Below are 21,749 nucleotides of genomic sequence, written 5' to 3'. Positions count from 1 at the left end.
TTGTGCTGACAATTTAAATATAGCGCACAATTTAGACATATTGTGCGCAAAACTTAAAGACATTGTTCGCTTAAATTCAATGAGTTTTTGAAAGTAAGATGATGGAGAAATCCTTTAGGGTGTCTTTAGAAATGGGACTAGATTACATGGAAATACTCGCACTTTTAGCAAAAAAATCATCATTCAAGTCTGCATTGTTTCTTATCGACATCTTAAACGAATACTGAAGAAGTACGTTTATTTCGTCTGAAACTAGGTTTAATAACATATGCGTTTGAAGCTTCCGTTTTTGTATCAGTGTTCTATATAGGAACGATTTGAAACAGACTTGGCATTCGAGCGAGGTCACTATCGAACTTATGTAGACAGTGATATTATGGTTTTACCTATTTTCGTGTAACAATTTAAAAACTACAATGTGTACTTATGCATTATACTTTATGTCTGCAAATATCAAGATTTTGTTTATGTTGATTAACTCAAGACTGACATGCTGCTCGATTCACGACTTTGATGTTGTTATGCCCCGTCGAAGATATAAGATGATCATTATATCTAAGAGTCTTTGCGTCCGTCTCCTGTGGTGTCATCAACTTATAAAGTATGTGGTTTCTCTGGATATATCATTGTAAAAGAGTAAAGTTAGTCAAATCGATTTAAAACTAAGTACAAAAGTGTACACATCTTTTATTCAAGATTACTATGTTTGATCAAACTTAAGTATAGTTTTTACTGCTCGATCGTTATTGAAATGTGACGATGTGATCAGTCTATGAAGTTGTGATCAAATAAAAGTAAAACTGAGTACATATATAAATCCGAAGATGTAATATGAGTGCAAATGAGACAGCTCTAGGTCTAATTAATTAAAGGTTAACAACTATAGGTAAAGGTACGGTCTTCATCACGAGGCGTTGGCCCAAACCAAACTGCAAACTATAAAAAAAAAGGACTATAACACAACATTAAACACCTAGTAAACCACACCAACAAACGGAAATCACTGAACAACTAACTCCTAACATATAACAGTATGCTTATTATGATATGAACTTTTTAAGAGTTGTGTAAAAATGTTTCAGGTCAACTTTTAGTTTTATTCTGATTAATAGAATTATCACAGGACATTAGGTTGCAAGTATATATTTTTGATCAATTTCAATTAAAAATGTTACAGTATGTTGTAAGTATACATTATGAAACTGTCATGTTTCAAAGCAATTTATGAATAGTCCAAATATGGTCCGTTTTGGTGCATCCTTTATTCAAAAAGTTATGGCTCGATTGATCGCGATTGGTCCAATTGCCAATGAAATAAATACATATAAACCATAGCTTATACAAATTAACTACAAAAATTAGACTGACGGGTGTCGATGTAAGCCATGAATTACGGACTCCTCACTTGAAACAGGCAAACATAAAATGGCATAGTTTAAACATGTTTATGAACGAGCAATCATCTACAAAACTGTGACAAAGCTGAAACTACACAAAAACAAATAATAACTTCTAAAAATAGTTGAAAATGGATGTATTCATCAAATGAAGAAAAGACTCAAACCTTATAATTAACAAAAACAAAGTATCGCTCTTTGAGTACTGGAAGCTAGTTAAAATTCAATTGCTGCAAAAAAAATAAAATGATGTTCCTTGGTCTAGGATGATATCAATCAAAACACATCCAATTAACTTCTCTTATATTAGTCTGCATAGATATACTTTAAAACCAAGAGTGGACATACTGAAACATATATCCTGTTCTTGAGGTCATTATTGAATTTATGTTAAAAGTTAAAACAAAAAAGTGTATACCGTAAGCATTACATTGAATTACCATTATGACTAAATGTCCAATGATCATGATGTAAACCCTTTCAGACAGCCATTTAGGCCATACATTTATTGCGAACAACAAATTTAGTTAACAAATAGCTAAAAATATCTCAGAAACCAACCTCACACGACATATGCGCCTTATAATTATTTCATACATAAAATACAGTTGTACTATACCTTTTCTATCGTATCTGAAAAAATCCAAATCTGAGATATTAAACATTGACCAGTATACAATGAATATAAGGTAAATAAAATCATTTTATAAACCAAATATAGTTCACTCATTCCTTATAATATCTGAAAAACAGACCAATTAATCTTGAAATAAGATCAAGGTCAGATGATAACTGCCAGATAAACAAGTCCACAATAAAAGCATTCCATACACAAAGTTTGTTTTAACAAAATGCTTATAGTATCCGATAAATTGAACAAAACACAAACAAGTAAATCTGCCGGTCCACTGAACCATGAAAATGAGATTAAGGTCAGCTGACACCTTCCAGATGGACATGTAGACATTAAAATCGTTCCAAAAAAAGCATTTATAGAAGAACTATTGCATATGGTATCTGAGATGTCGACTAAACCACGAAACCTTAACCTAATTCAATGATCCATGAAATGAGCTGAAGGTCAAGTGAAAACTGTTTTACTTATCTTGTGCGCACAGCATATGATGTTGTGCGCACACTATATTGAAATTTTGCGCACAATACATTTAAACTGTGCGCACAATATATTATGTTATATGCAAAGTACATATTTATATTGTGCGCACAATATATTATGTTATATGCACAATTTATATTTATATTATGCGCACAATATATTTATTTTTCTGTTCATGTCACTAGCGGAGCTCCGTAGATTACAAAAGCGAATGTATAAGACGTTTAACTACTGAAATAAGGTTCACCAGAGGATGCAACGAATGTATTTCATTTAGAATCAATGTCTTTTTAACTACAACAAGGGATAGTCGGATTTTCAACTTTGCAACTAAATAATGGCAACACTAGTATACCGCTATTCGAAATTCATAAATCAATCGAGGAAAAAACAAATCCGGGTTACAAACTAAAACTGAGGGAAACGCATCAAATAGAAGAGGAGAACAACGACACAATAGAAACACAAAACTAAAATGCAACACACACAGAAACGAACTATAATATAACAATGGTCATTTTCCTCACTTGGTACAGGACATTATAAGAAAAAATCGAGGGTTGAACCTGGTTTTGTGGCTAGCTAAACCTCCCGCTTTCTTGTATGGCAATGTTAAATATAATATTAAAATGACATCATTACATGACAGGAATACAATACAAATAAATAGGACAGAGAAACACACAAATAATAGCTATCAAAAGGTACCAGACTTATATTTTAATACGCCCGACGCGCGTTTCGTATACAAAAGACTCATCAGTGACGCTCACATTGAGGACCAAAATTTCCAAAAAAATTGTGCCAAATACGGCTAAAGTATCTGCCTGGGATAAGAAAATCCTTATGCCTGCGTCACACTGTCCCGATTTTTACGCCGATGACAACACGATTATGGGAATTTTCAAAATCGGGACGGATCGTATCCATATCGGGCTATTCGTAGTGCCATCTTTAACCATCTTTAACCATCGGCCACTTTTTCTAGCCTTCGGGGACAACTTCGGGAAAGGTTCTACATTTTTTAACATGTTAAAAAATCCCCGAAGGTGCGTCCGATGTTGAGGGTCCGTATTGAGTTCGTATCACCATCCTCACCATCGTAATGTCACCGGGAATGCATCTTTGAATATCGTATTGCATTCGTGTTTCCATCGTTTCCATCGGGCAGTTTTGACATAACGATGTCTACACGAATGAATCACGAAGCTACACGAAGGTCTTAAGATGGCAACACGACTTCGCGAAGACCTCGTAATTCCGTCGTGTTGCCATCGAATAAAAGTACGAAGGCGACAAGATGGAACTACGACGGCAATAAATCCAGCTAAATGTAAGTTAATTTTCGCGCTAAAATACATTTAAAGCGCCATGCGCGCTATGCACTGGTCAGTCTAATACGACAGTTAAAAACGACGTTTACAAAACATGGAGCTCATATCATATGATGAGGACAAGAAAGGCGACACCTTGTTTCTTTTAATTCAAATGGAACAAGAAGAGCAACTAATACAGGCTCAGGATTTACTTTTACCAGTAAAATATTACTTTTTGTCAATTTTTCATATCAAGTAACATAATGAAAATCATAAACGCGCCTCGTACACCAACACTGCAGTTACACGTATATAGGGAGACCAACTTTTTCTTCATTATTCTGATTTTTTATGCATCGTCTGAGTTGTTGTCACACGAATGTTTACTCCATAACCATTTAGTTTTCTAAATGTCATATTTTGCCGCATTTGTTGGTTTCCCCACATCTTTCCGTTTGTCTGTATTATTATGATATTCTCCTGGAAAGAACTCCTTTTGAATAAAAGGGATCAACGAACCCATTACCTTACCTTTAAGATAGATCAAACATGGGCATAATTATGGGTGATTTTTCAGACTAGTCCACATATTTTACAGTTCAAACAAGGCAATGCCGAGCGTGGCATCCCCTCGTATGTAACATATTGGTGACAAATATGGACACTATATTTGTATATGCCACATGCAGAAAATGGTAAATTGAATATGCATGCATATTTGATACATAAACTATTTTTTTTAGAAATCAACAAAAACATTCAGTAACTTGAAATACCTTTTATATTGTCTTTAGAACCAGCAGGTAAAAAATGAGCAACCAATTTCCTGTGTAATATACTATTTCAAGGAGAGAAAAAACAAGTCCATCTGCATGACCTTGACCTTTGGCATTGAACGTAAAAAATGTCAGATCATTACACGGAGGAACAATTTACCAAATGTGGTTAAAATCTTTAGAAGCATACTGGATTTGGAGTGTCAACAAGGGTGATATTGCCTTGTATTACAACTGCCACTGTGACCTTGACCTTTGAACTTTAAAGTCAATGTCCCTTAAGATATTCTTAACGAGTAACACCATATCAAGTTTTGAGCATTTTGGTTCTAGAGTGTCCATAACAATTTTATCCACACGCAACTTACATGTAGTATATGCAACTTAAATGCATCGTAAGCTGAACACGACATCTTTTAGACATCGTATGGCCATCGCGCCATCATCGTAATCCATCGTGTAGCCTTCGTAATCCAGCGTGTAGGCTTCGGCTGAGATATGACGCTACAAAACCCGTCTTCGGTTAACATTCGTATGTCCATCTTTTGCTATCGTATATAAGTTCGGCACCATCGTATAGACTTCGTTATTCATCGTACTTGCGTCGGTCACTTTTTGGTTTTTTAACGAGATCGGGACCAACTTCGTACGAACTTACAATTTTCGCATTCGGGTGTACATCGTATATAAAAATCGAGACAGTGTGACACGGGCATTAGTATTTAGAATAATTCATACTTTTGCAAACAGTAAATTTATAAAAATGAACACCGAAGTGGTGACTAAGTACAGATTAAAAACGAATACATAAAACAACCTTAATCAGCACACAAAAAAGGCAGAGCCGAACAACGTATTATATGTTTGCCGAAAGTGACATCACATTTAATTTTTTTTTTTTTTTTAAAGGATAGAGTTCAAGATCCGGTTTGTAATTGTTATATTACATGTATTATTAACAATGAAAATTACAATACTTATTAATGTAAAACAGTGGTTGTAATTTGATTATTTATTGTATTATCTAGCTATGTCGGTATTTCTTCGAAATCAAACTGTAAACCAAATACATTGTTTAAATTTATATAGTTTATGAAGTTATATATGGAAAACTTCATTAATCTTATAAATGAACTGGGTGATTAATACAAATAACACACAACAAAATAAGATTTACAAATACAAACGATAAGACATTTGACAAAACGGCGTAATGGCAAACAACAATCTAACACGTGTTAAAAATGTCCTTAGTTAGTTTGGACAAAGCCACATCGAATGGATCAAACAATTCGTGATGGTGTCCATTAAATTAACGGAGTGTCATTTGTAATCTGTCCTCCTCGTAAATTTGTTGGAGCAGTTTCTGCGTTAGGAACTAACTCCTGTATATGAAATACGTATAGTGTGAACATGCACGAGCATAACGTATCAACTAAGATATGTAAACACCATGCGAAGGGGCAGGGTATGTTACTGCTGAGAAATGGGCAATTGATAATTTGAAAGTTGAAATCGTCCCGTTTATCATAGATTTTCGTGTGAAGTCGTCCATCTGTGTCAATATAGAGGAAAAGATCACGGTATGAAGCAGTCCTTCTAGTATCAGTAGTATCCTTAGTTTCAAGTTCACTGAGATATATGAGATGTAAATATTGGCTGAAATATGGGTTATTCAATGATTGGACATCATCAATATATCTGGAAGTAAAATTAAAAGAATTTCGCAAGGTGCTTTTCTTTTTGTCTTTTATAAGGTTCTGAATGAAATATGCTTTATACGAGTACAAAAACGAATCGACCAGTAAGGGTGCACAATTAGTACCCATTGGAATACCGATTTTCTATTGAAATATTAATCCTCTAAACTCAACAAATATATAGTTCAAAAAGTCTTGCAGACGAAAATATTTTCTCTAACGTTACCGATGTGACGGAAAAGCTAAGACACCTATCGTTACACACTAAAAAAAGGTATGTGTTTGGTGTATAGACCAGAAATGCCTTCTTTCTTGTTTTGATATTCTTTGAAAAACCCAAATCATTAATTAAAAAACCCTGATATTTAAATCATGCTTTCTAAAAAACACCACGGATAATGTGAAATATGGAACTGTTAGTAGCCATAAAAGAGATATGAACAATTTGAAGTGAAAGGGAAACTACAACATCAATGACGTCTGTAGCATAATGTTCTGATCAAGGGTCAGATAATGTTTCACACCCTATCTTTGGACCTGTATAAAGCAAAAAATTGAGTCGAAAAACACCCTGGATTTTTTTTCAAGTAGGCCTCAGTTACCCAGCCAGATATTTTGCACCGCGTTTAACCTTTCAAGAAATATTTTCGGTTTGAAATTGAACGTTGTTAACTTCATGTTTTCCACCGTTTTTGAATGTTTGTATAATCCAATCATTGTATAGTATATCACATTGTGCTGAAATTGTTACCATTGAGATGACATTAGTCTCACTTGACGGATTAGGTATTTTGACGGGAACCAGTTGGTTCTTATTTACAGAAACTACTTATATCGCTTAAAGCAACCATTTTGTATAAATAATTGTGACTCGTGCAGATCCTTAGCACACGAAGTAACATATTACCACTAACTTTGCTCCATACTATAATCTAAAAAATTCGGCAAAAAGATTAACACAAAAAGCAGAATAATCAATCCATATTAAAGTTTACTATTTCCAAGGAGGTTTCAATAAGTCCAAATGTAATATTGAAATTTACGCCGCGTTCCAGAGAGGGACATAAAAAGCTTCAATTTTAGTGCAAAAATTATATGTAATAACTATGAAGTTAACAGTTTGATATATAAATTCACCGTGTGTATTCGTTTTGTATAAATCTCAAGAACAGTTATTGTTTTTTATACAAAAGATATAAAAAATCAGGCTAAAATTATCTGTTAAATGACTCAGAGATTAGGATTTTATCTCTGTTTTTTTCCCGCTAGGGCCTCATATTTCCCAGAGATTCTACTGTTTCTCTGAATATGAAATATTCAGTACATTTTTAGGTTAAAACACACTATTCATTGAGGTATTTTTGTATCTCCATTTTGTATTTGATGTATGTCGTGTCACAAGAAATCACATTCGGGTGTTATAGCTTATGTTTAGGTTTTCAACAAGACGAAAACGTCCGAACAACAATATCCATCAAGGATTATAAGTTTCATTGACTGAAAAGAGAAAAGATAATCACTGTTATACAATTTAAATTATAAATTAGCATATAATATGAATTTACTTTGCATACATGGCCTTTGGTTAACTAATCAGTTTGTAAACTGTGAATTCATCATAATAAAGGCCAAGGATTTCTTAAACTTCATAAAATATGTATTCCATTTCAAATCTTAAAATACACCAGATTTGTGAAATTCTACATCTTTTCTTTTTTCACCCAATAAAGGTTGCAGCTCTGTTAATGTCGATAGTGCAATTTATCATAGGAACTCATTTTACGGCTAAAACTGTACACTTCAATATGAAGTTTTGAAGAAGAAGAAAAAATAGAGTCCTAGAATGGAAAATTCATATGCCTTACTATTGTTTTTCACAGGCCAAAATATAGGGTTGTGTGACATATTATAAATGTTCATATGCCCCCAACTTCTAAGAAGCAAAATCACAAAAATACTGAACTCCGAGGAAAATTCAAAACGGGAAGTTCCTAATCGAATGGCAATATCCAATGGTAAAACACATCAAACGCATGGACAACAACTGTCATATTCCGGACTGTGTACACACATTTTCAAATGTAGAAAATGGTGGGTAGAACCAAGTTTTATAGCGCTAATCCTCTCACTTGTACGACAGTTGCATCATATTCCATTATATTGACAAGGATGCGTGAACAAAACAGACATAATCGATAAAATAGTCAACCAACTTGTGATGGCGTCCGTTCAATTTACGAAGTGATGATTTCAACTTCAACATTTGTAAATCTTGATTTAAAAATGAAAAAGTTACAATTGGGAAGCTAAAATCATCTGTTATGTCGTAAATTTTCGTTTTCAACCGACCCTCATAATCAATTTCTTGTTATAAGTCATAACCAAATGGCAAAAACAAACGAATGGATAACAACTGTCATATTCCAGACTCGGTACAGGCATCTCTTATGTAGAAAATGGTTGATTGAACCTGGTTTTATAACGCTAAACCTCTCACTTGTATGACATTTGCATCAAATTCCGTTACATTTACAAGGATGTGTGAACAAAATAGACATAATCAGCAGTCATCACTGTGTTACAATGTTACAAACAAACATTTACAAAAAAGCACAAAAAGCATCTGACAAATTAAAAAAACACATTCATTGTTTCGCATGTTTGGCGTCAGAAAATGTAATATAACATAGGAAGACATTTATATATTCAAAACAACTATTATTTCACATCGGGAATGGTGGTATGCAGGGTTAAAAAAATCAAAAGTTATGTTAGATTTAATTGCAGAAACAGACCGAGATTTAAAGTTATCCAGAACTTCTTTAGAATTTTTAAGAATCCATATATGGTTAATACCACTACGCGAGTAAAAAAATAATTTTGTCGTTTGTGGTTCAAAGTATTATCAAATTCATAATAAAACAATAACATAATGACTTCTGAGATATAATAAAACAATAATATAATGACGGGATCTTCAAAAGTACAGAGTCACGTTATAGAATAAGAATAAGAATAAGAATTTTATTAGTCTAAAATCCAAACAAAAGGATTGTTACTAAAATACACAACAAAAACAAACAAACAGACAGTGGCATATTAATTACAAAACGATAGTCATTAAACACTACAAACATGTAGCATTGAAAGAAAAACAAAAACATAGATTATTAGTATTAATTTTAATACTATTTTTGACAGCATGCCTCCTCTTTAAAATTATCAATTAAAATATTTTGCTTATGTTACAAAAAATATGTTATAATATATATATATAACATTATAAGCTAAGCTATAAGAACCAAAGAAACACCAAAAGTTGCATATACAAAACACACCAGCAAAAATGAAAGATAATACAAACATTGACGGGATGTATACATCTGTAAGTAACGAGCCATGTCATATGAATATCACATAAAACAGACCAAACAGTTAAAGTTAAATTTATAATTGAACAAAGACAAATAAAAATACAATATAACACGTAATTAAGATGATAAACAACGTCATTACGCAGAATCTATACATCACGACCATCGTGTATTATTTGTGAAGTTGATACGGAATATTTATCAACAACGTCTTGGTACCATCCGATGAACTTTTTTGGAAAAAGGACGAGACGTTCTTAGAAATACCCCTGGTCATCAACTTTCTGCTCAGACACGGGTGACGTTTTACAAAGTCTGAGTAGAAGCTGCAAGCTCTTGGATATCGAATAAGTTGAGAAATGTATATCCTGTATACAGGTGAAGTTGGTATATTGCTACTAAATTGGGGGAAATTGATAATTACAAAATTAAAATCGTCTCGTTTGTCATAGATTATGGTACTGAGATGAATGTGTATGTCAAATTCGAGATATAAGTCTAAAAATGAGGCGGAGGAAGCCGCGTCTGTTATTTCTTTAATTTTTAGTTCTGGGGGATATATCAATGGAATCCAATCAGAAAAGTTTGGATTGTTAATGGAAAGAACTCTGACATCAATATATCTGAAAGTGAAATTAAATAATCTGGCTTTTTTGCTAAGAGTTAAAACTGATACAAAAATTATGTACTACCCCTATTTTGACTTAAGGTCTTCCACAGATTATAATTATACCGCTATATAGTTATGCATGTGTATATGTAATGGTAACATTCTTAAGTTACATGTATGTCTCTACGAGATGGAACATAGATCATATCTGGAACCAGTACGTAAACAACAGGAAATATCGATGAATATTATATATCGCCCGCAAAAGAGTTGTGGTTTGTGAAACAGTTGTATTGACAATGTGAAAGAGATCTATTCCTTATTAAGAAGATGCAAGAACGGTTGCGATTATATGTTTTGTAATAGAGGTCAACGTATCAACCTTACGTATACGTTGACGTATCCGCATCTGCAGATATTTCAAAAAATATTATGTGATCCCGAGCTTATTAATAAGACATGCTTCATTTTAAAAAAATCAAATAATTGAATCTCTTCGAAAAAATCAAACATGCACTTTCAATATGTGTGATAGTGGTGTTTTGTAAAAAAAAAAAGGGGGGGGTTCTATCAACTACTTTTACATGCCCTTTAAAAGGAGCCAATGTAGGGCGGGTTACAAATATCGTAGCCACTCCTTTAATACTCTAGTTAAAAAAATATTTCAAGATCTTATATGAACAAACACACAAAAAAACATCAAATGTACTATTTATATACACGTAAGGAACTTTGAATATTGTTCCTTTGCGATTTTATCATAAAAGATAATAGAAAGGTACTGAGTATTGCTCTATTTGTCAATTAACAATTTGGTTCAACGTGAGAACAAGTTCATACACAAACAAAAGATTTTACCGTATCCACTCCTATCATGCCTGTAAACTGTTCCAACTATCCGGAATATCTTTAAAAGTCGGGTTACATATTGCACAAAAACTCGATATTCCCTAATTATTTTGTAAATTTCTGCATTAGAAATTAATCAGTCGCCCATTTGCATGAAAGTACATAAAATTAAAGCTCGGGATCATGATATGCTGTATTTTGGTATATCTGCAGATGCGGATACGTCAAAGTATATGATACGGTTGATACGTCTTTATATGACCGACCTATAATGAAAGACAACTTTAAACTTGGGAAATAACGATGTATTAAAGACATTTAATGTAATTTTTGTTACAGGAAATTCTGAGGGTAAAGCATAGCAAGGTTTTTTTCTGCACTGATAGCCGCTTGTGGTTTGTTATTAAGGTGGTCTATTGGTTTATAATTATGTTTGCTTCCTATTAATTATTATCAGAAAGAAGGTAACTGAGTAAAATAGTTCAATAGATTAAGAAAAATCTAACATTAAAGTTTAAAGCATGAGTAATGTTACTTTGTTCAACATCTGCAAGCTATATTTAAGTGGTGGTGTAGCTTATCGTGATTGGGAATTAAAGTATAAATTTAACATTGATTATCCCGTGCAAAAGTACACTATCGTTAACTTTGCACACACTATATGAAGGATAATTAACTATCATTATACGTTACCCGTAAACTGAAATTATTATAGGTATTCATCATCTTGCACCAATGGATTTAAATTCGACCTGAACAAGACGATTAAAGGTTTAAATATTCACTGCTAGATGTCTATTGTCATTTTTCACTTAAACACGATGTATGTGAACAATTTTCTTTCAAATTAAAAATAAGATATCAATTGCATTGCACCAGATGGCCATTTCTACAAATAATGTCTCTTCAGTGATGTTTGATGCCAAAATATTTGATTATCCAAAATATTCAACAAATGTTGAAAAATCCACCTGGACCAAAGAGCATGTCTTATCCTTTGACGTCCATCGTCCGTCGTCTGTCGTAGTTGTTGTTGATCGATATTTCTACTTCAAAAAAATACCTCTGAAACCTCTAAGCTGAATTAACCAATCTTAGGCATATTCATCATTATAGTGTTTGATTTAATTTGAACGATGACCCCACCTTTTTTGCCAATCAATACGGCCAACAATGTATAGATATAGTACAGGTGAAAAATGCAGGTTTTGTCTAATTTTTTGAAATCCGTAATAAATAGAGGATCTCTGACAGAGCAGAATTGTTTAGTGTGTTGAGCTATATCAATTGTCTTGTAAAATCAAAACTGTAAGTGGACTTATGTACCCGGTATCGTCATTACATGACAAAGTTTGCGAAATTAGCCTATAATCTTGAAAACGTTAATAGATACAGAGAAACATAAAAAGAAAAAATGGTCAGCAAGAAAAGATATACACGCGAGAGTTATTTCACTTATTGTATTCAACTCTTAAAATTGTGTTATTTCCTTCTTTTTTTTTTATTCAACAACAAATTGCACTTTCTGCTGTTAACAATATACCTCACCAGTCCAGCATACCAGTGAAGAGTCCCTGTTTGTTAATATCAGAAATCCAGGGTTGTTTTCTGGTAAGCATCAATATATTAAATCAACATTAGTATTATAATCTAACAGCTAAGTTATAAATTTATCAGCAATGAAATAATAAACAAGTAAATATCAGCGAGACTTATTTATTTACCTATACATATAAATAGGAAAAAATACTATTTGGATATCATCTAGCAATATAAATGATTTTTGAGTATAGTTTCCGGAAACTTTCCATATTTTCTCCGTTAACGTGTGCATTGTTTTTCTATCGAATAACTTCCTGGTTTGAAACAAAATTGTCACACCGGTTTATGTGACTTTAAAAATAGAACAAACAGATGTGATATAGCATTATAAGAGGTATGTCTAAATCAAAATTTATCAGTAGTGTAAAGAAGATGAAGAGTTAGACTGGTTTCTTTTTCAAATCTTCTTTTTGTAACGGTAAATTGATATAAATGGCCTCGTTATTAATCTTAACATGTGGCGGTGAACAGTAAAATTTATATTACTTCATCCGTTCCTGATGTGTAATTTTAAAAATTTATATCTTTAATTAAGTTCCTTCATTTATTTTAGCTAGATCATATATTTCTCAAACAAACAAAAAAATATTTCAACAATTTGAAAGCTTTTTCTAGGAAACAATTACAAAGTGTAGTCTTACATTTTGCCTGTAATTTGTAACTATACATAAATTCTGCTTTAAATACAGCATACACATTTATAGCTTCTGTTTTCTGTTCAGACATGTAGTAAGCTTTATATATACAAAACATTATTAATGTAATCAAATAATTTATTTCATAATATTGTTCATCATTAATTGTATAACCAAATACTAGATTTTTCAATGTTAGAATATTATTATCAATATTCAGTTTTATAAAAAGATTTTTTATTTTACTAAAGAAGTCATTAAGAAAATGACATTTCAGAAACATGTGATCATAATCTTCAGTGGTATTGCAAAAATTACAATTTGAAGTATTGCAGATATTCCACTGTTTTAATAAAGTTTTACAAGGTAGAATAAAGTGTAACAATTTCCAACGAAACACTTTATACTTATTTTCTTTCAAATAATGGTGAACAAATTTTAATATATTACAGGCTGAACTCTTAATATACTCAATATTTAACACTGTTTTCCATCGGTTAAAACCAACAGGAATTTGAATCTCATTCTGAATGAATGTGTTATAATTTTTTTTTTTCTAAATTGTCTAATGTTTCTGTATAATTACAATTTCTCTTAAAGGGATAATTCGCGATTTTTCACTTTTCATCTTATTATGTTCATAATACCATAAAAAACATATTCACCAAGTTTTATTTTGATATGAAATCAAATAAAGGAGAAAATTGGGAATTATTAATTTTATTTCTTGAAACTTCCTGACTTTAATATGTGACGTAGTTTAAGTCTTTGATGCATACCGGGAGTGAAAATATCTCATTTAAGTCTTGTTCGTTAACCATCTAATAACGCGATTTAAAGCGCATCGACGACTTTTGGTGTGGCTATTAACCAACGAAAAATAAGTGATAGCCATGCAACTTTTAAAATTAGATCGTGTGGATATTTTAAAACGAATTTTAATAATAAAATTAATTCATACAATAGAACATTTTTATGATTTTTTCTACAAATACTTTAAACAAACATATGAAATTGACATGATCAATAGTGTAATAAAAATACACGTTTGTATTCTGACCTTTTTGCTTCATTCCAGCAAGCATTTTCACTTGCTTGTACGGTGGAAATAAAATGTGTATTGTTTTGTGACACCTAAAGAATGTTGAGTGCGTCGAATAACTCAAGGTAATTAAAGGATTAGCATTATGTAATTCTAATCCTTTGATCCTCATTCAGTGAAATCTATGCGTCACGGTTTACTGGCTTGAAGGTGTGAACAACATTTCGTATGAATTGAAAACGGGAGTCAGTCAAAGTTTTAGACACAGAAATCAAGGACTTATACAGATGTCCCTGCAGAAATGTAAAAAAAATATCAAATTAATTAACGGGAATAATAAGGTCGCACAATAACTGGATAGCTGTTGTATATTTTTATATTTTGCATAAACATGATAAGATCACTTTTAAATGAATTATGACTTTTGATTAATTCAGTAACGATAAAATACTTAATTATTTTAATTGAAGTATAAATTCATAAATAAAAATAGCCTTCTAATCACGAGTGTATGAACTAAAAATTGTACTATCTTAGATTAGGATCGGCAGCCTTAAATATTTCAAACAGATCATTAACAATTGCAATTATATAATTTAGTCCATCCAAAGTTATCTTTAATTACCTATTAAGGAATTAATGTTTTCATCAAAATATTTCAAATCTCACAACGCACGAATACTTCAGATATTTGATAATTTTTTTTAAAAATTTAAGAATCTTTTTGGAATGGAATCGAAATTTACGAACATATATGCTTTTCAAGTGTGAAAAACATCAATACAATTTATACATAATCGGGAATGTCCTTTACAAAATAGTCTTCGTCTCACACCGTAACTATATCGGGCCCATCTATATATAATACTTTTGCTATTTGACCAACAATGTATAAAAAAAACCAGAACGAATTTAATGTCATCTTTCCCTATATTGTTTAATGTTATAAGGAGTGTTTCAACTGGCAAGAATATCCACAAAGCGGACAAGCAGTTTGTTCTTTAAATTGCTGTCATTGAATATCAAGAAAGAAAATAAATCCCGAAATTGATTTAAACTTTGATACTCTATAGTTTTCCTGGAAAATATTCACATCCCTTTAGGATTATTAGTGTTCGTCCAGTTGCGTACATATAACATGCATGTCGGAACAATTGTGATGATGACGAATTTCTTCCTTTATTCGAGAACAATATAATTGATATATAAATGTCCATAACTTCGATGAGCCAAAGAAAGTTATATATCGACCAGTATTTAAATCTCTTCTTCTTCTTCTTTTGGTATACAATAGTCTTTCGACATTTGATGATTACATACTGTTGACATACGTGGACTAGTCTACTAACAAAACTTTTACCCCAATTTACACAAAATGTATGTTTCTTTCTTATGTACAGTCAGAGACATATAATACATTGTATTATATGTCTCTTGGTACAGTGTATACATGTATATATTTGAATTTTCGCTATAGTTCCGTTACTTTTTATCCTGGTGTATATACGAATGGTCGACAAGTGCGTACATTTTTTTATATCAAAATTGCTGGTATGGTTCGATCTGTCCTTCACCATTGACAAAAAATATGTATATAGATTTTTATTTCATAAAATCTGTTGTTTATTTTTAGGTATTATCTATATTTTTATAAATAATTTTCTTTACATCAGAAATGTTATTCATAAAGAAGCGTATGAGTTTAGTAATGACTAGTATATAATATCACTTTCGGACACGCAAGATAGAGATGCATACAATTTATACACCTAATAGTTCAAAATGGAAAGTTATAAGTCATCGGCCGTGTACACTGACCAATACCCTAAGAAGTGAAACGATGCATGAATTTGCAAACTCGACAGGAAATCGCTTGAATACCTGGACGTGTCACACCCCCTGCAATACCTTTGGGAGTAATACCTTTAGCCATGCAGGTGATCAGTGGAGCGAAGATCCTAATTTATTTTAATAAAGTTTATTACATAAAAGAATTATGAACAAATTAGATTTCCGAAAACAATTCAAGTTTCACGGAACACTTATTTATATTTTGAAATTTTTACTTTTTAAGTAATTCCAATATTATCATTATTGTTAAAAATAACAGATCATGGTTATTAAAAAAAAAAGATAAGAAAATTTTCCGTATCAACTTAGTTTTAGTTAACTAGTCGAATAAAACAACCGTACGATTGACAAGACATCGACACGCAATTACGACTACATCGGGTTACTGTAGTTTTGGTCCTTAGACATATCTCGGGTGCAAATCGGACAAGGTAACAAAATGGCCGACCGGAGAGAATTGATACTCTAAATTTAAAATCGATGGTGATCTCTTATCTAGCAGAATAATACTTTAATATTCATGAATTTGAGCATTTTTATACAGAATGAACATAATATCAATTTTTGATTTTTTTGTGAAGTTTCCCTTTAATAAATAAAACATAATCTGTTTTTACTTGAGTTTTCTTTGAATTTGCTTGTCTTAAAATGTTTAGCCATTCTTTTGGCAAAGCTTTCTTCAATTGAGAACATTCTGACAACCAATTACATTTAATATTGAGTTTTTTGTAAAATATATTTCTCTGATATGTTACCATTTTCATCTATAATGTCATTTACATATATGATTTTGCTATTTATCCAGTTTTGAAATATAAGGCTTTTTATTTTAATCTTGATAAATTGATTTCCCCAGATTACTTGTTGTCGAATAGTTCTAAAGTTTTCTGGTTGCTCTATTTTTTTGTTTTTTACCCATGCTTTTAATATATTCAAATAAAATTCTGGCAGCTTATTTAAACCAGGAATTGAGTTAATACCATCAATGTTCATATGAAAGATAAGGAAATTCTTGCCAAATTTATTAAAATAAAATAATGATATTACTTTCCAGTTGGCAAAATCTCCATATATCAATCTTTTAATCCACCCAATTTTTAAAGATTCTATGTATTTATCTATGTCAATGATTTTTAAACCACCATCTAGCAATTCATAGCTTAATAAATTACGTTTAACTTTTTCTGTTTTGCTTTTCCATAAGAATTGAAATACAATTTTTTTGAATTTATCAATATATTCTTTTTCTATGTGAGAAACAGATGCTAAAAAAGTAATATTGGGTAGAATCAGTGATTTAATAACTGTTATTTTTCCCAATAAGGTTAGATTTCTTTTCTCCCAGTTTTTAATTATCTTCTCAGATTTTTCTAATTGTTTTTCAGCATTGAGCTTTTGACAATCATTTTTATTACAACCAAAAAAAAAACTCCTAAACATTTTACTGGTTTGTTTGTAAAGTTAATGTTTTCATATTTTTCTTTACAATGTTTATGTTTTCCTAACCATATGCCTTCTGTTTTTGATCTGTTTAATTTAAGTCCTGATAATGTGTCAAAGATTTCAATCATATTTAAAACTTTTGAAATGTCTTTTTGTGATTTTAGAAAAAGTGTTGTATCGTCTGCAAGTTGGCTGACTTTTAATGAATGTGTTTTCCCATCTATCTTAATTTCAAAGCCTTTAATGTCATGGTCTTGCCTTATGTTACAGGCTAATATCTCTACTGCAATAACAAAAATTAATGCACTGCACGGACACCCTTGTCGTATACCGCGTTGAATGTTTATGGGTTCAGAGATCCATCCATTATTTATTACTGAGCTTTTTATATCTGTATATAAAGTTTTACTCCATTTAAGCATAGAGTTTTGGAATCCAAATTTTTTTAAAGCTGAAAACATAAAATCCCATTCTAAAGAGTCGAATTCTTTAGAGAAATCTAAAAATAGTAGTGCCCCCTCTATGTTAAATCTTTCTGCATAATCAATTATATCTTGGATTTGTCTAATATTATAACCTATATATCTATTTTTAACATAACCATTTTGATCCTTATGTATAATATTTGGAAGTATATTTTTGCTAGGAATTTTGGTCCTCAATGCTCTTCAACTTCGTACTTTATTTGGCCTTTTAACTGTTTTGGATTCGAGCGTCACTGATGAGTCTTTTGCAGACGAAACGCGCGTCTGGCGTATATACTAAATTTAGTCCTGATATCTATGATGAGTTTATTTAATGCGTTGAGCCAATGAATATGCAATTAATTTTGTATCAATATTTAATAAAGTTATGGGTCTATAATTATTTAAGCAAAGTGGATCATTCTTTTTATGTATAAGAGAAATAACTCCTAGTTTTTGAGAACTTGTTAACTCCCCTTTTTTATACGAATAATTAAATGTAGATACAGCAAATTCTTTTAAATCATTCCAAAAAGTCCTATAGAACTCAACACTCAGTCCATCAATTCCAGGTGATTTATTAATTTTCATCTTGAATAAAGAACTACAATGTAGTACATTCTTCAAAGGTTAACGTACCTTCCATTATCTCACTCTCTTGTTTATTTAATTTATGATCAATATTTATATCATTAATATATGTATCTATGGATTTTACATTTGGACATGTGCTATGATAAATATTTTGATAGAATTCTTTCTCTATTTGTAAAATTTTAGAAGACTCTGTATGTATATCACCTTTTTCTTCTTTTAAAGCAGTTATAGTCTTTCTTGTCTGTCTAGCTTTTTCTAGTCCCAAAAAAAATTAGTATTTTTCTCTCCTTCTTCTACCCATTTAATCCTTGACCTTATTTGAGCTCCTTCACTTTTTATTTCATAATTTTTTCTTAGTTTACATTCATTATAAGTTAATTCTTCTTGATAATGTTTAATACCATCATCTTTACAGTTTCTGTTTATATTTTCATTTAATTTTTTTATCTTATTTTCCAATATGTGTATTTCACTTTTATTTTTATTTGCATTTCTTTAACAGTATGCAACAGTATGTTCTCGAACTTCAATTTTGAACAGATCCCATTGATGGCCTATTTTATCAGTAAGTTTTGTTTTATTTTTATATTTCATGATAAGACCTTTTATTATATTTTTATACTCTGTATTATCTAAGATACTGTTATTAATTTTAAAATAACATTTCCCTTTTGATTGTGATCTCTCTTTTACCTTTAAAGATATAGCTTGGTGATCTGTATGTGAAATAAGTGCAGGTCTTATATCTGTTGAATAAATATGTGACCTTATTTCTGGACAAACAAGAAAGAAGTCTATGCGTGAAGCTTCATTTATCTTATTTTTCCGTCTCCATGTAAATTGTATATTGTTTCTATGTATATCTCTCCAAATATCTAACAGTTTGTGTGTTTTGATTAACCCCTTTAAACTGTTGACTAGTTTTTGTTTTCTTTTATTATTTCTGTTGTTTTTTTGTTGTTGTCAATATTAGATAATGTATCATTCATATCTCCCCCAACTATGACCATACCTAAACTGTTTGTATGTATCATGTCATTTACTTTTTTGAAGAAAACATTCCTATTTTTAGGTAGATTTGGTGCATAAATATTAACTAGAGTTTATATACTTTCTGAAATTTCTATGTTAATCAAACCCCCCCCCCCCTCATCTTGAAATTTATCAATTAATTGATAATCAGTGTGATCACTAATAAAAATTGATACCCCTCTTGATTGAGAATTTCCATAACTGTGGTATGTATCACCTTTGAATTCATTTTTAAATTTTTCCTCTAAAGTAGAAGTAAAATGACTCTCTTGTACAAATAAAATATTACAATTCTGATACTTCATCCACATATGAAGCCTTTGTCTTTTATCTTTTGAACCAAGACCTTGACAGTTTAATGAACATATATGTATTGTTTCACTCATTGTTTACCATAGATTTCTAGTTAAAAAAAAAAGTAAAGTTTTCTTATATATAATATAACTGTTCCGGACCATATGAGTATTTGGACCATACGCGTATGGTCCGACCGTACGCGTATGGTCGGACCATATGAGTATAATACTCGTTTGGTTATTAACGGGCCGGACCATATGAGTATTTGGACCATATAGGTATATGTATTTTTTCAAATTACATTATTTATAAACGTTTCAATAATACAAAGACTTTATCTAAAAAAACAGTGATGGTTTAAAAGTTTTATGACAATTTTTTTTAATTTTATAATCCAAAAAACTACGTAAAAAAAGTATTGATGCCATAGTTAGTTTTCATCGCCAGTTACATTCGTGCATATAGGTTTGGATGACATTCACTTCCACACGGTATCATAGCTTTTTTGCATTTGCAAGAAATTTGTGCACGATCTTTTTCATTTACACATTTTGTTTGCGAGTGAAAAACAAGCTTTTTTGCAGCTGCGTTCAGTGATACCAAGGTCTTTGGCAATTCTGATGTCTACGGTGTTTTTAAGAAGCTCTAGATCTCAAATATCGTAAAATGACTGCAATACACCATCTTCACAACACAACTTAAATAAACTAATAGTATGCTACTTTCCAGTGACTTCTTATGTAACAGTTCATTAAGAATTTTTTGGAATTTAATTTTTAGTCGACATATTGTCAATTACTCGTAATAACTAATCGGTAATGACCATCGGTAAAAAATGTGTTTAATTTAAATTTGACAATTAAGTAAAATTAACTATGTGAAACTTCTTATTTTTATTTAGCTTATCTTTTTATTATAATATAATGATAGAATTACCTATATGATAGCGTATTTTGAATGAACGGTCATACCATATGAAGAGTTTAGAAGTATTAAAAGTAAACTGTAACAGAGTGTTAATTACCCCCGACCATATGAGTATATACCCATATGGTCATGACCATATGCGTATAGTCTAAATACTCATATGGTCCGGAACATAACCATAAATTGATAATTTGTTTACAACATGGTATATACAGTTCGTATTAATATTAATATACACATTGTACATAACATTGTCAATAGTGCTTACAATAATATTGCAAATAATCATTTTAACATTTATAGTATGATAACTACATTGTTTACTTTTTATTTCATTGTCTATTTTCAGATCGCATATGGCCTTGACATTACTCAGACACTGAACCAGATTCTGATTAGCAAATTGAAGTGGTATGTCTGAACACCAGATGTTATTAAAAGAAAAGTTAAACAAATTTTGTGAATGTTAAAAAACGTGGATGGCTATACATTTAGTGTCATGTTCTAAAAAAAGATTTGGATTTTCCTTTTCTATACATTGAAAACAAGTGTGAAGAATATTACCACTCTGGATTATAAACGTGGCATATATGACTGATGGATTTTTTTTCAATATGGAGAAAAAATTGTTGGATATAGATACGTGTATTTCTTGCAATTTCAATATCAATGATGTGGTTTTTACCAAATATACATTCAAATTCTAATGTTCTATAATAG

The 21,749-nt window shown here is 31.0% G+C and overlaps 1 long non-coding RNA gene across 1 annotated transcript; it reads left to right on the top strand.

Annotated features, from left to right (window-relative positions):
- The first annotated feature begins 12,946 nt into the window (after nucleotides 1-12,946).
- LOC139519349 (uncharacterized) lies at nucleotides 12,947-21,483 on the top strand. Its single transcript, XR_011663571.1, has 3 exons — nucleotides 12,947-13,075; nucleotides 19,276-19,338; nucleotides 21,379-21,483. It is a non-coding gene; the product is annotated as an uncharacterized lncRNA (long non-coding RNA).
- The last annotated feature ends 266 nt before the right edge of the window (nucleotides 21,484-21,749 follow it).

Source organism: Mytilus edulis, chromosome 1 (genome assembly GCF_963676685.1).
Source record: "Mytilus edulis chromosome 1, xbMytEdul2.2, whole genome shotgun sequence".
NCBI lineage: Eukaryota > Metazoa > Mollusca > Bivalvia > Mytilida > Mytilidae > Mytilus > Mytilus edulis.
This window is presented reverse-complemented; position numbering and strand designations above follow the sequence as displayed.